Here is a 12,379-nt window from a genome sequence, read left to right on the forward strand (position 1 = left end):
TCCATACCCTCTATCAACAACTTTGAGGAAGCCATTTAACACCTTTTGTGCCTTAGCCTCTCATCTGTAAAATGGGATAACAGAATTTCTCTTCCTCCAGTTGTCTATGAAATAATTTCAGATAGCAAAGTACTCAGAGCAAGGAGTTCCATTTAGACTGTGTACATAGACACACCACACACTCAGCATAATGAGATGCAGATTTCAGTTCGTGTCCTTTGGTGATATTCATAGTAACTAATAAGTTTTACAACAAATCCATAGTTTAAACTTTTCCTCTCTTTAAAAGAGGAATGCTTTTGTTTTACATACAGATTTAATTATTCTTTTAGTCTACACCTCAGATAATAAAACTTTTCCAAACTGCCCAAGTAAAGTAATAAATCTTGACCCTATTAAGGCTTGTTTTTCAGCTTTGCAGGAACACAAAACAGAAAAAATCCCATACACCCAAATAACTTACTTGATGCAGAGTTGATATACAGAAGCTAAGGCTTGACTATAAAAGAAAATAGATGCACAGTTTTCCACATTATAATTTGTGGATTATTTGCTTGAGTTGTTTTGATTAGTAATAAGGTATGAGGTTAAGTTATTATAACAGTATAATCAGGGTAACTGCTAATAAGTGCTGATATAAATTTGACAGGAATTATTTGAAACCTAAATTATAATCTACTGAGGCTTAGGAAAAAAAAAAACCCATACAAAGTTAATGTGTAAAACATTTAAGGACGAACAAAGGTCACACTTACAGTGGCAATATGCTGAGCTTTCCACAAGGTGATGTTCAAGACATGGAATTACAATCTAGCAGAAACAGGGTGTCAAGTCAGGTAAAATAATCATCTGCTCTGATTTTATTGACAGGGTATATTAACTTTTCTCTTGATTTTTAAGTAAATAGTTAGCTTTGTTTAATAATTTTACCATGATTGGACAGAAATCCATCAAGCAAATATAGCAAGTATTATCTGAACCCTATTTAATCTCTAACGTGATGATCTTCATTACTCCAGCCCAGATCCTCCAAGTCATGACACACACCAAATTCACTGCTTACCCATGTTCTGTAAAACAATCAATAAAAAGCTTCAGAACAGTTTTCTCTGTTTACAAATACACCCGTGCCACATCCAGGTATACACACTCCCAGAAGGAAAGCAACCATACTAGACTTTTATTATTTCCTTTTGAACACTACCATGAATTCCTTTTTCCTTCCATCTCTAACTTACTCAAAGCATAAAATAAAATATAATTAATTAGTTGAAAATGGAAGAACTCAAATGAAAATTATCAGCCAGATTTAGTGTTCACATGGCCACTACATGGTACAATTTTCTTCTCATATGCTCTTCTCACATAATTTTCCTCACAGTAATGCCGATAAGCTGGTTTGCACTGAAAAAATTAAACACATCTTTCATTAAATGACACCCACCTTTCATTAAATGAATTTTAATCAGTCTTATACAGTATCTGTAAAAAAAAATTAACACTTCTGCCTCTGCTACATATCTTTTAAAGAAAGAAATACACAATTGGTTCCAAACTTTTATAACCACATATTAATGCACAACAGTATGAAAACGAAAAATTGAGTATTTCAGGATGTTAATACATGCTGAAGATAAAAATGTAGAACTTTTTTCCACCAATTATAATGTCCCTTAGACAAACACATCCATTTAAAATGTATAATTATTTGAAATGCTTTAAACACTTCAAAATATAGAGCTATTCAAGTACCACTTAACACATGAAAAATATACAGAAACTTCAATCTGACTGCTTGAAGTTCTATTAATAAAGTTACAATCCATGGATCTCACACTTTATAATACATTTGAAAAGGATTCAATTTGAAGAAATCCATTAAGCTAGAACCTAATCATCACACAGGAGTTCACACTCTTAAAAAACCAACCCATTACAAATACAAAGGTCTGAGACTTTGAAGCAGTTTGGCCATCGTACAGTAACTCATCAAATTGCTGTTTGCTTGGCATGTACAGATATTTACCTGAAAATAAACTACTACTATTCCTTCTGCCTTGAAAAGGTTAAGGGATCAATATTGAAATACAGAAAGTATGAGAAATAAAGTAAGTAGTATCTTTACATAAAATACTATAAAGCAAAAAGAAAAGTTTGAAAAAGATTATACTCTTCTTAAATAAAATACTTCTATTACATCGATATTCACAGTGATTTTTCTGAAATCAGACACTTTCGCCCTAGACCGTAAGATTGAAGCGATTTGAAATGGAAATATTTCCTGTCCACTCACTGCCAGTTTCTGTTCCCAGAGTGATACAACAGATGACATCCAGTACAATAAATTCTTTTATTAACCATAAATTTGAGACTGCTTTAGGGATTTGAAGTGTTCAGTTTCATGCTGAAAAAATGTAATGTTATCCACAGACCATCAGCATGTGTAACAAAAACAGAGCCACAGGTTATGCGACTTTGATCAAATTATGAAAAAAATTCTTTTGAATTTAAAAATACTTGAAAAAGCATTTACAATAATTTTTTAACCTCTTATTTTTAAAGTGACACAAACTAATTGATCTTTTTCTGTAGGAAACAATCACTTCTAACAAAAAAGTCTCTATACAGGAAGTCAATACCATGAACAAGTTTCTTTCTAGTAGTCATCTTACTTAAGAAGCCAGAACTGCAACCTAAGTTCTAAGAGCTTAAGCATTTAAATACACAGATTATAAAATTAAATTGAAGCTGTATTTCTCTCAAACTTTTACTTGACTTCCTTTTATCAAAGTTAAACTGAATATATAAATAGCTAATCCTAAAACATTGAACAGGAAGATAAATACAATACAGAATATAAAACCCTTTCAGTTTAAACCTTCATCTCTATTAAAATAAAATTACATTATTGTAGTAAATTGAGAAGTAGATCCAAAGGCCAGCAAGTTTCACCTGCAATATAAATGATAACTTACAACAGGAATACTACTTGGACGTGATTGTAAAATATAAACATGGAAACATTTTTTTTTTTTCTGTTGCAACAAAATCTAACCATATTGGGGGAAGAGGGGGGAAATCATACCTGTAACTACAAATCAACTTTCTACATATAAGCATGCAAATAAACTACTGGAGTTTACATACTGCTAACTCCTGTGGTTGAATGGTATATAACAAACAGTAACTAAAAAACATACATACCAAAGGTAATGTGGCTACACTGAACATTAGTCATCCTTATCTATCAGCATTGTTAGATGATACTGGGCATTATTCTATCACTTTTTTTGTGGCTTTGATGCCTACATTTACTGCCAGAATGTAATTAAAAGGAAGTTCTGTCCCTGCAGCTCATTCTTTAGTGTGCTGAATGTCCCATTTTCAAACCTCTGCATGACATTTCACGGCTAGTAGTCCTTACTGAAAGAGAACCCCAAAAGTGAATGGCATGATTAGTGAATTACTCTTACAAATGCAACTATATGGAGCAACCTAAGCTATCCCAACTTGCATTATTCCTAACTAATGAATAAAAGATAAAGGTTTTGTTTCCATTGATGTTCTGAAGAAGCATGGAATAATAACTTTTCACCTGTTAAGGATCAGGCTGAGTTAGGTGTTTGTTTTGTCTTTTTGATTATTTTAACTTTTTTTGTGTTTAACCTATTACTCCTGTCAGAAGGTAAACTAAGGTAAAGATAATTATTAAACATCACCAACGTAATTTGCTGAAAAAATTTAAACAATAAAGCAAAGCTGTAACTATTTTGGAATAGAGCATGTTACTGATCCTTTGAAAAATATCTCAGCTAAATATTTTGCATTATATAACAACAAAAGCAAAACATTAGATATTCTTTTATAACAAAAGCATCAGGCTATGCGTCTGGCCCTTTCTTCTTTTAGGGCTGTTAATACATGCCTTGTGAAGCAGTATCAGGAGGCCTCAGATAAAATTCTGATGCAATAAATAAAATCAAAGCTCTTCATAATGGGGAATAATCCTTAACCGTGCTCTGTAACTACACAAATTTGCTCATAGATGCTGTACTAATAGGAGATGCTGTCTTCAGAGCAAGATAAGGAATAGAGAGAGTTATGTAGGCCTAGTGGGTCATTCTGCAATTTTAGCGGTAATCTGCCCAAATTCCATTCACAAACTATAGGCTGTATAGTGAAGTCCCCGCCTCGGGTTACAAATGAATACACTACTCTTCATTTCCTGGCAGGAAGGGTTGTATAGCATTACCGTGCACTCTGTGTTCCACCAAAGAGCTGGCTGCATTTCAACAGACACTGAAGTGATTTCTGAAACATTATCATCTTGTTTGTGAAAAATTCACCGTTTAAAAAATCTTCACATGAAAAATCTTGCATAATTTAGACTTTAAAGCTTCATGTATGCTCCGTATACTAACCTTAAACTCTTTTGATGAGATACTTTTTTTTAAAGATATCTAAGTTAAAACACCTCAAGAGTGGGAATTTTAAAAGTACCTGAATAGTTACATGGAACATTGACTTAATCACAAAATTAGCGTAGGGATTTCCTGACTCCCCTGTCCAGTCCTTGGCTCTTCCTTCATGCTGTAGTTCACCACTTCTAAACATATACTTAACATAACTTCATGGGGACCTCATTTTATCCATGTCATTGAAATTACCCCAGTTGTGAAAAGAAAAAAAAAAATTGGGATACTTTCAATTCAACCTGTTTTAATAGTGTGATTTACAATGCAACTCATGACCAGGTGCATTAAAACAGGTGGGGAGGAAAGGGCAAATAGCAACACCAAAGTGGGAGGAAGCAGATGGGAGTGAAAATTTCACTAACCACTTTCACTGCTGAGTCAATATAAAATGTAACTACACCCTGAGCCACAAAAGAGAACAAATCCCATTGAAAGTTACTAGGAGTTAGGGCACTCCATTCTCTTTCAGAATCCCACTCCAAGCTTCTAAGGATCCACTCACACTTACAGGGTGAAGCCTAAATCACCCATTTATACTGCGTATCTCTAAGACTTCAAGGGGTAGCCCAGCACCAGCTTGAAAACTTTGCTAAAAAGGTTTGCGATTCAACAACACCCCCTTCCCACACCATATTTAAAGCTCATTCAGACAGAGCAGTCTTTATGCTCAGAGTAAATTGCACAACTTACCAGTTCCAACTTCCATCCTCATTTTGTTACTACTGCCTATAATTAGGGGCAAGCCCAGACAGGTGGGTAACATTGATCCCCATAGGAACTGGAGGAATATGAAACAGCGCACACATGCTTTACGAGGGCTTTGAGACAAGATACAAACTGGCACCTGAATAGCTCAGACAGGGGAAAGGGATGGAATTCTTCATTGTCTGGGCAGCTGTACCCAAAGTTACTCTGGTACATTTAAAAAAAAAAAAAAGAAAAAAAAAAATCTATCCCTAAGGGCCTGTTTGTAAAGGAAGTTATTACTATGTGATAAACTAAGACGTAACTTCACAGCACACTACTTACTCTAGGACAACATACTATACAGGCTGTTCCAGGACACACCTACGCAACACTGAGATTGAAGATAGCTATTATCAAGAAAGCCTAAGCATTAGAAGTTGCCATGCTAGCAAACTGCTCTGCTTTGGATCAGCCACGAGCACAAGTATGATGCCCCACTAACACAGCTGTCCTGCTTCTGGTATTCAGCCTGCTGGCTCACAGCTGGTCCAGCTGTCTGCAGCACTGCCCTGGGCTGAGAACATGCACCAAAAAACTCTCCACACGGGCCGTTACTGTGGAAGTGAACTGCATTCTGAACTTGCATCCGAGTTTACTGGGTAGTAATACGGCCATATACACAAAGAAGTAGCCAGATAAAAGGCCTGTTTTTCAAGTGTGCAAAGCACCCAGCTTCTACAGCTGTTTAGTGCTAGGTAATCACAAAGCATCGAGGCATGCTCGATGGTATAAAAATCATGCTTGAGGTATAAAAGGCAAAATCCCATCAAAACGGAAGTCACAGTTTTGCCAGTAATTTTAACAGGTAGGATTTTAGCTTTTTAAAGAGAGCAAAAAACCCAACAAACAACAGAAAAAAAACGATTCAACAAAACCCTTGGTATTCTATGTTTAAAAAGAAAACAGATTGGGGTGTTTCCACAAGTAGATGACAAATAGAGGGCTGCATATAGTTTGTTTAAATCATTGTATAAAATAAAAAGATAATGTGACTATTAAAAGTCTCTAAAGTTGTATTTTTTTATGCTTTCTGATTCCAGGCCAGTCACACCTGGAATACATATGTTTAACTGAGCAGCTGATAGCTTCTAGTTTTAACAATTTAGAAGATTTACTGTTTGGACCTAAACATTCTCATATTATGCCTTCCTACTAGCTAAGCTAAATTCACACATAATTTTAACCTGCATTATTTAAGAAAAAATAAAATAAAATAATTCTCTTTTAGCCTGTAAAATTAAAATTATAAAAAGGGGACATTTACAAATCAGATTACTCTTTGGAATTTGATATGCAAATAGACGAAACTGAATTTCACTATGGATATGCAAACAAAGAAAAATTCTTTTCCTGAATCCCAAAATCTAACCAAATAGCTCATTTGAATCTTGGAGTTCTACAACTTCAAAAGAAAATATTAGAAACATACATATTTTTTTTTAAGTTATAAACACAAAACTCAAGAAAATAGGTTTATTTTGTAAAGGTAGGGTGTATTTTAAGTGACAATATTATGAGTTTGGGATTCCCATGGAGGACTAAAATCCTCCATTTGAAAATACAAAGCACAATTAATTAGAAAACACAGTTTGAGTGAAAAGTATTCTTGCAAAGAGTTCTTAGAAAGGATCACCTTGAATGTGTTTGATGCTGAGGAGACGCCATAACTTTTCTTCACACAAAAGTAGTCATCAACAGAGCACAACCAGATGTTAAGTTTTCTTTTCTTAGTTTCTGTAAACCTCTGTGACCTCCCTCAAATTAAAAAAGGGAATAGCATTTTTAAAGCCACAGGAGCTATCATTAGTGAAGCATTCTAAGGATTTTCATTAATTCATAGCCAGCCAACCAGGAATTTTCCCACAGCCGTATACAAAAAAAGTCAGAGAAGTCACTGATTGCTTGGTTGGATTTGAATGTAGTCAGAAGTAAGATCAGAAATATCTAGTCCCTCCCACTGATATAAGAGTGAAGAACATAGGGAAGGTCAGAAATTAAAATCCAAGCCTGCCCACCAACCACGAGGAAAATCCAGCATTGCCATATTACAGTGGGTATAGAAAATGGTTATTACATACAATTCTGTAAGGTAAGAGAATCATATAGACAGATCAATAGAAATCAATTATTTGGAAACCTTTAAACACAGAACGTGCAGTTCCAAGCAGAATTGCATGCCTACCATCTTCTCCACATAGCAGCCTCAAGACTTAGATTGATGTTGTCTAGTTGTTAGTGTAATACCCACCGTTTATAGCAACTTATGACCTGATACACACATTTAGTTGGAGCCCTTTGAACTGTGCATGCTCCTCATTTGATCCTTATAGTTTCTGTCAACCCAATGCTCCAGCACAGAAGGAGCTTGTACTTTAAATGTTAGATCATCAGAATACAAAGGTTACAGAAAACAGAAGAATGCATTTCAACAGCACTTCCCTTGAAGACGTTACAATGACCTCTGCATTACTGTGACAAGTTATGCTCTGCACAGCATTTGTAAAGGAAAAGGAAAAAGCCAGGTACAGACTCAAAGACTACTGGCTTGCAGACTCAATGCTGCCAACAAGAAGGCACACCTGTCAACACAGAGGTCACCATTTCACAGCCACCTCTGTACAATGTCAGATCACCAAGTGGTGCAAATTTGATTCAGATCAGTCATGGACACACAAGTCTAATTCTGTTGAATTAACCAGAATATACATTTCAGAGTCTGTGCTTTCAGGCCTGCAAGAAGAGATGGGATACCTGATCCAGCATGAAATCTCCTAGGACAAAGCCACCTCTCACATTTATTTGGGCACATTAGAATAAGCAGCATGAGTGATGTGGCCCAAAACCAGATTTACTGTCTTGCTGAATAACAGCCCAAGATCAGATCTGTAAGTGTAAGAAAAATAAAGGGTGCTCATGCACCTACATCTTTACACTTAAGAGGCAACATGAATAAAGATCATAACACGCATTTAAGATTGCTATGACACATGTTCCATATGTTCAATACCCATTTATGTACTACTGATAGATTTTGACACTTCATTGAAAATATTGCTCACTTGTCTTGTAGTCAGAATCAATGTGTTTTTCATGCAGTAGGTGAGCTATTAGTCTTTTTCTTCCTACCTTCCCTAGAAGTGCATGGCCTTCTCCCAAAAGGTCTTGATGGCTATTCAGAGGTACAGTGTCCTACCAGTGAAATGGAAGAGCAAGCATTCTTTGGTCATCTAAAAGAAAGCAATCCCTACGCCTTACCTTCTGCACCATGCACACCTGCAGTACTTGTTGTACTCCTTACTTCATCTCTACATAAACCTACTCAAAAGGTTTTGCTAGCCATGATTCCAGCCTTAATTATTGATAACATATTAAGAAAAGGATTTCATACTCAACTCTTTTAACCTGGTCATGATAGACTAAGGAACTCATCTAGGGTCAGTAATGGATTGTTTAACTCGAGTTGAAAGAGGAACAGAGGAGTTTAATGTACTGGATAGCTCTGGCAGGAGCAGACAACTACTTTTCCAAGCCAATAAAAGGAATTCATCCACCTGTTAGAAGACATTCATCACCTACTCCCTAAAGAGCCTACCAAGGAATGCAGGGGGCTTAAAAAGTACAGAAACAGCCACTTACAATGTGTCCTTTACCAGAATCTAACAGCATTTTGAGTTTCAAATGTGTGAAAAATCCTCATCAACAGCCAAGAGATGAGGAAAAACATGGGTGATCATTGAACAGGATACCTAATTAGGATGCAGACACTTCCTAGCCACGAAACTAGCTTCCTTTTGCTATCCCCTTACTACCTGAATGGTGCACCAAGAACAGAGTACCAAGAGGCAATGTTCTGGCATACCCACGGGACTTATGCACCATTATCAGCACAAGGAATAATAAAACGGGATGTCTGGAACAATTCTTCAAAGCCAATAGTGATATAACACTGTAACAGCCTTTGAGTGAGACAGAATTCCAAAGAATATAGTATCTCCTGAAACATGTACTCATGCTTGCTAAACCTCTAATCCAAGCTTTTAATTATTTTTAATAATCAAGTCAAATGCTGAGAGTACAAATCCCTACCTGCACATTTAATTTCCCTCATGCTCTTGGAATCTATCCATGCAGTGGTGAGAGGTGACAGGAGGACTAGAACAATGATGCAACTTGTACACATGGTTTCATGTACTATTGCTTATAATACCTTTCAAAACGTTGTTATTAACAGAAGAACCTTCTTGCTAATCTGCAGTTTTCCTTATCTTGGTCTGGAATCTGCTTCTGTGAAGCTTCCTCAGTGGGTTCCTGAAGTTTGTTGGTTTGTTTTTTTTTAAAAACAAGTCACTGAGATTTGTTCTTAGAACATCCTCCAGTTGACCTGTCCAGGTGACCTGTTCTAGAACTTATTCCAGAACCATGAACTGTGCCTCATCTCTGTTTTTTACCATGACGGGCTCCTCTGGTGCTGTTTCCCTCTCTTCTCCCTCCAACTCTGCTCTGTTAGGAAGTCTAAAGAAGCAGTGCATTTGGACAGATACTACCAAACAGAACAGGCCCGATGAACTGAGCAGTTAACACACCAGCTATCAGCTTGCCTTCTGAGAGTTGGTGGCAAATGAAGCAATTTGTAAGACAGAAAGCTTGGCAAGCAGAGACCCACTGAAAGCCGGTGCCACTAGAAGACTTAGCAAAAACTCAAACACTGATACAGAGTCATCAGAAGTACCTTTGCTGCTATACTGGTTACACCAAGCCCTTCTCAAAAGCAAAACTCAGGGCCTTATCTGTACACATGGCCAAGAAATTCTGTTCAAAGTGGTTTTAAGCCAGATGTAAAAACACTGCTGATAGGATAAAACAAAAAACAGTTAAGAACCTGCAGTTATAAATTATTTATGAGCTTTAGAACATACAGCATTAAGAATTCATGTATTTATTAGAAATAGGTTTACTGATAGTCTTCTGAGTTTTGGCGGCAAACAGGAAGTAATTTCTAAGATGGAACGCTTGATATACATAGACCCAGAGAAAACTGGACAGCCGCTGTAGTTTATTAAGAAATACGTCTTAACTGTACTTTCCTCTGTTCCTTAATATTTATTGTCTACACAGTTTGAGTCATTTCCAAAAATAACATCTGCTTGTTTTATACCAGTATGCCCATTTGGTAAGGGGCATCTTCTCCAACCCATGGAGGTCACCAATACTTTTTTTAAATCCAGGAATGATGTCTTAGATATGATGTTGAAAGTACAATTTATTAAGTAAAAACAGGTTCAGGCATGTTAAAATACAAATTTATACCCTGGCTCAGCTGGCAGAATTTTGGATAATCAAAGTGATAATATATATGTTTCTGTTAAATAAATATTGCAGTAAAACTACAGAAATGAATCTATGCATTACTGGCATAAGCCTGTATGATAGCATATTTCATACATTCTGTATGGCATGTCTAAATATTTTGATGGTTTTAATATTTTGTACCAGCCATGGAAACTGGTTTGCTGCTAGGTGACTGTAAAAGTGAGATTTGGTAAATAATTATTAGAAATCTTATACTAACACTATGATTGAAACAATAGACAAAAGTATAGCCAAGCAATTAACTAGTAGAGGTAGTTACTCATAAGTTTTGCAGTTCTTTGCTCTTATGACTAGATGTTCCCATACGCTAGATGAGAACAACGTTGAAACTGACCACATGTGATAGAAACTGCGTTAAGCTTCAAGATCAAAGAACAAGGACAAGAATAAAGACTTCAAGGACAGTCAACAAGAACTTCAAATGGGTTGGTGGTCGCAAAAGCAGCCCTTCGACTCGAATGGATCCTTCATTGCGCATGATCGGATGTAGGCAGTACGATGATAATCAGTTGCAATCATTTTTATGTATATGTATACTATTCTGATTAATATGCAATTAGTTTTTCTATATAACCTGTTTGTGCTAAAGCTGTGGCACGCACGCTAGGTGGAATTATCCCCCGTGCATCCAGCACTGCGATAAAGAATGTCTGCTTTCTAAAACTCCAAAATGAGTCTTAGAGAGTTTCTTCGACTGGCTTTCCGGTATCGTGTATTCACTACTTTAGTAAGTATGTATCTGGTTAAAGACTTTCTGAGAAAATCATGTAGGAGTTTTGGGTGTCAAGATGGGTGACTCCAATTGAGGAGAGCTGGAAAAGACAAATAGCTGGACAATGTAACAATTGTCATATACTATATGCATAAAAGGATAAAATTCTTTTTCAAGGTTGCACTTCAATTTTGATCGTTAAAGTCTCACATTACCATAATCTAAAATTAAGTACTCATATATACTGATCTAGCCATAGTTCCTTATTTTAAGTTATTGTAACTTGCACTTCCATAAAATATTTTTTCATAATATAGGGAGAAGGATATAACAAATAAACATCCATGTATTTTTTATATAACTTTTAAGTGTTTTTCTAGGTGTGATGTATTCAGGCATAATGTTCATTTTTAAATGTAAAAACAACACATGGTATAGAAACATCAGCATTAACCTAAAGTTTCAGAAAAAATGTATTTCAAATACACTTCATTATATTGGTAGCAGTATATATAAAAACAAAGCAATATACTTTAAAACTAAAAAATATTTTTACTTTTAAAAATTAAAAATGGTATTCAAGCTTAACCATTCTCCTGTAATATTTCAAACTACTCTTACCTTGTTTGCTTTAAAAAAACCATGCTAAATTTATGGGTAAAATTCCGCCTTTGAGCAGAATTAAGCAGGCAAGTTCACATCAAAGCTTTGTTTCATCATCTTTAGACTGATCTGTTGGAAAAGACAGCTGGTCCTTATTAAACACCCTTTAAATGTTGCAGTTTTAATTAAGTAACATCCATGTTATATTAACATTACCAAATAATTAACTAAAGAAAAGCTAGCATCATCTAATCATGACTGCTTAACATCTTTTCACCAGTGGACTATAAAGTATTAATCTATTAAAGCAGAACTTGTTCTCAAATAAGTGTCTCAAGATTTTAAATTAACAATTCTGATACAGTAGTTACTACACTCCTACTTGCTCAAAAGCAGATTTTGCGGGGAAGTAAGGCAGGGAGTGGAGTTCAACATCTAAACTAAGGGACACGATCTAGAGAGGAAATTAATC

The 12,379-nt window shown here is 35.6% G+C and overlaps 1 protein-coding gene across 4 annotated transcripts in view; it reads right to left on the reverse strand.

Moving 5' to 3' along the window:
• IL17RD (interleukin 17 receptor D) overlaps positions 1-12,379 on the reverse strand; it is a 75,646-nt gene that overhangs the window by 35,991 nt on the left and 27,276 nt on the right. The window contains exon 1 of one of the 4 annotated variants that reach the window (XM_029996250.2): positions 11,926-11,984. The exons of the other annotated variants lie outside the window; for them this stretch is intronic. The gene's annotated coding sequence lies outside the window, so the exon portion shown is untranslated. Of the gene's footprint in view, positions 1-11,925; positions 11,985-12,379 lie in introns of those variants that run through there. 4 annotated transcript variants of the gene reach the window in all.

The sequence above is a fragment of the Aquila chrysaetos genome, chromosome 20 (assembly GCF_900496995.4).
Source record: "Aquila chrysaetos chrysaetos chromosome 20, bAquChr1.4, whole genome shotgun sequence".
Lineage (NCBI taxonomy): Eukaryota > Metazoa > Chordata > Aves > Accipitriformes > Accipitridae > Aquila > Aquila chrysaetos.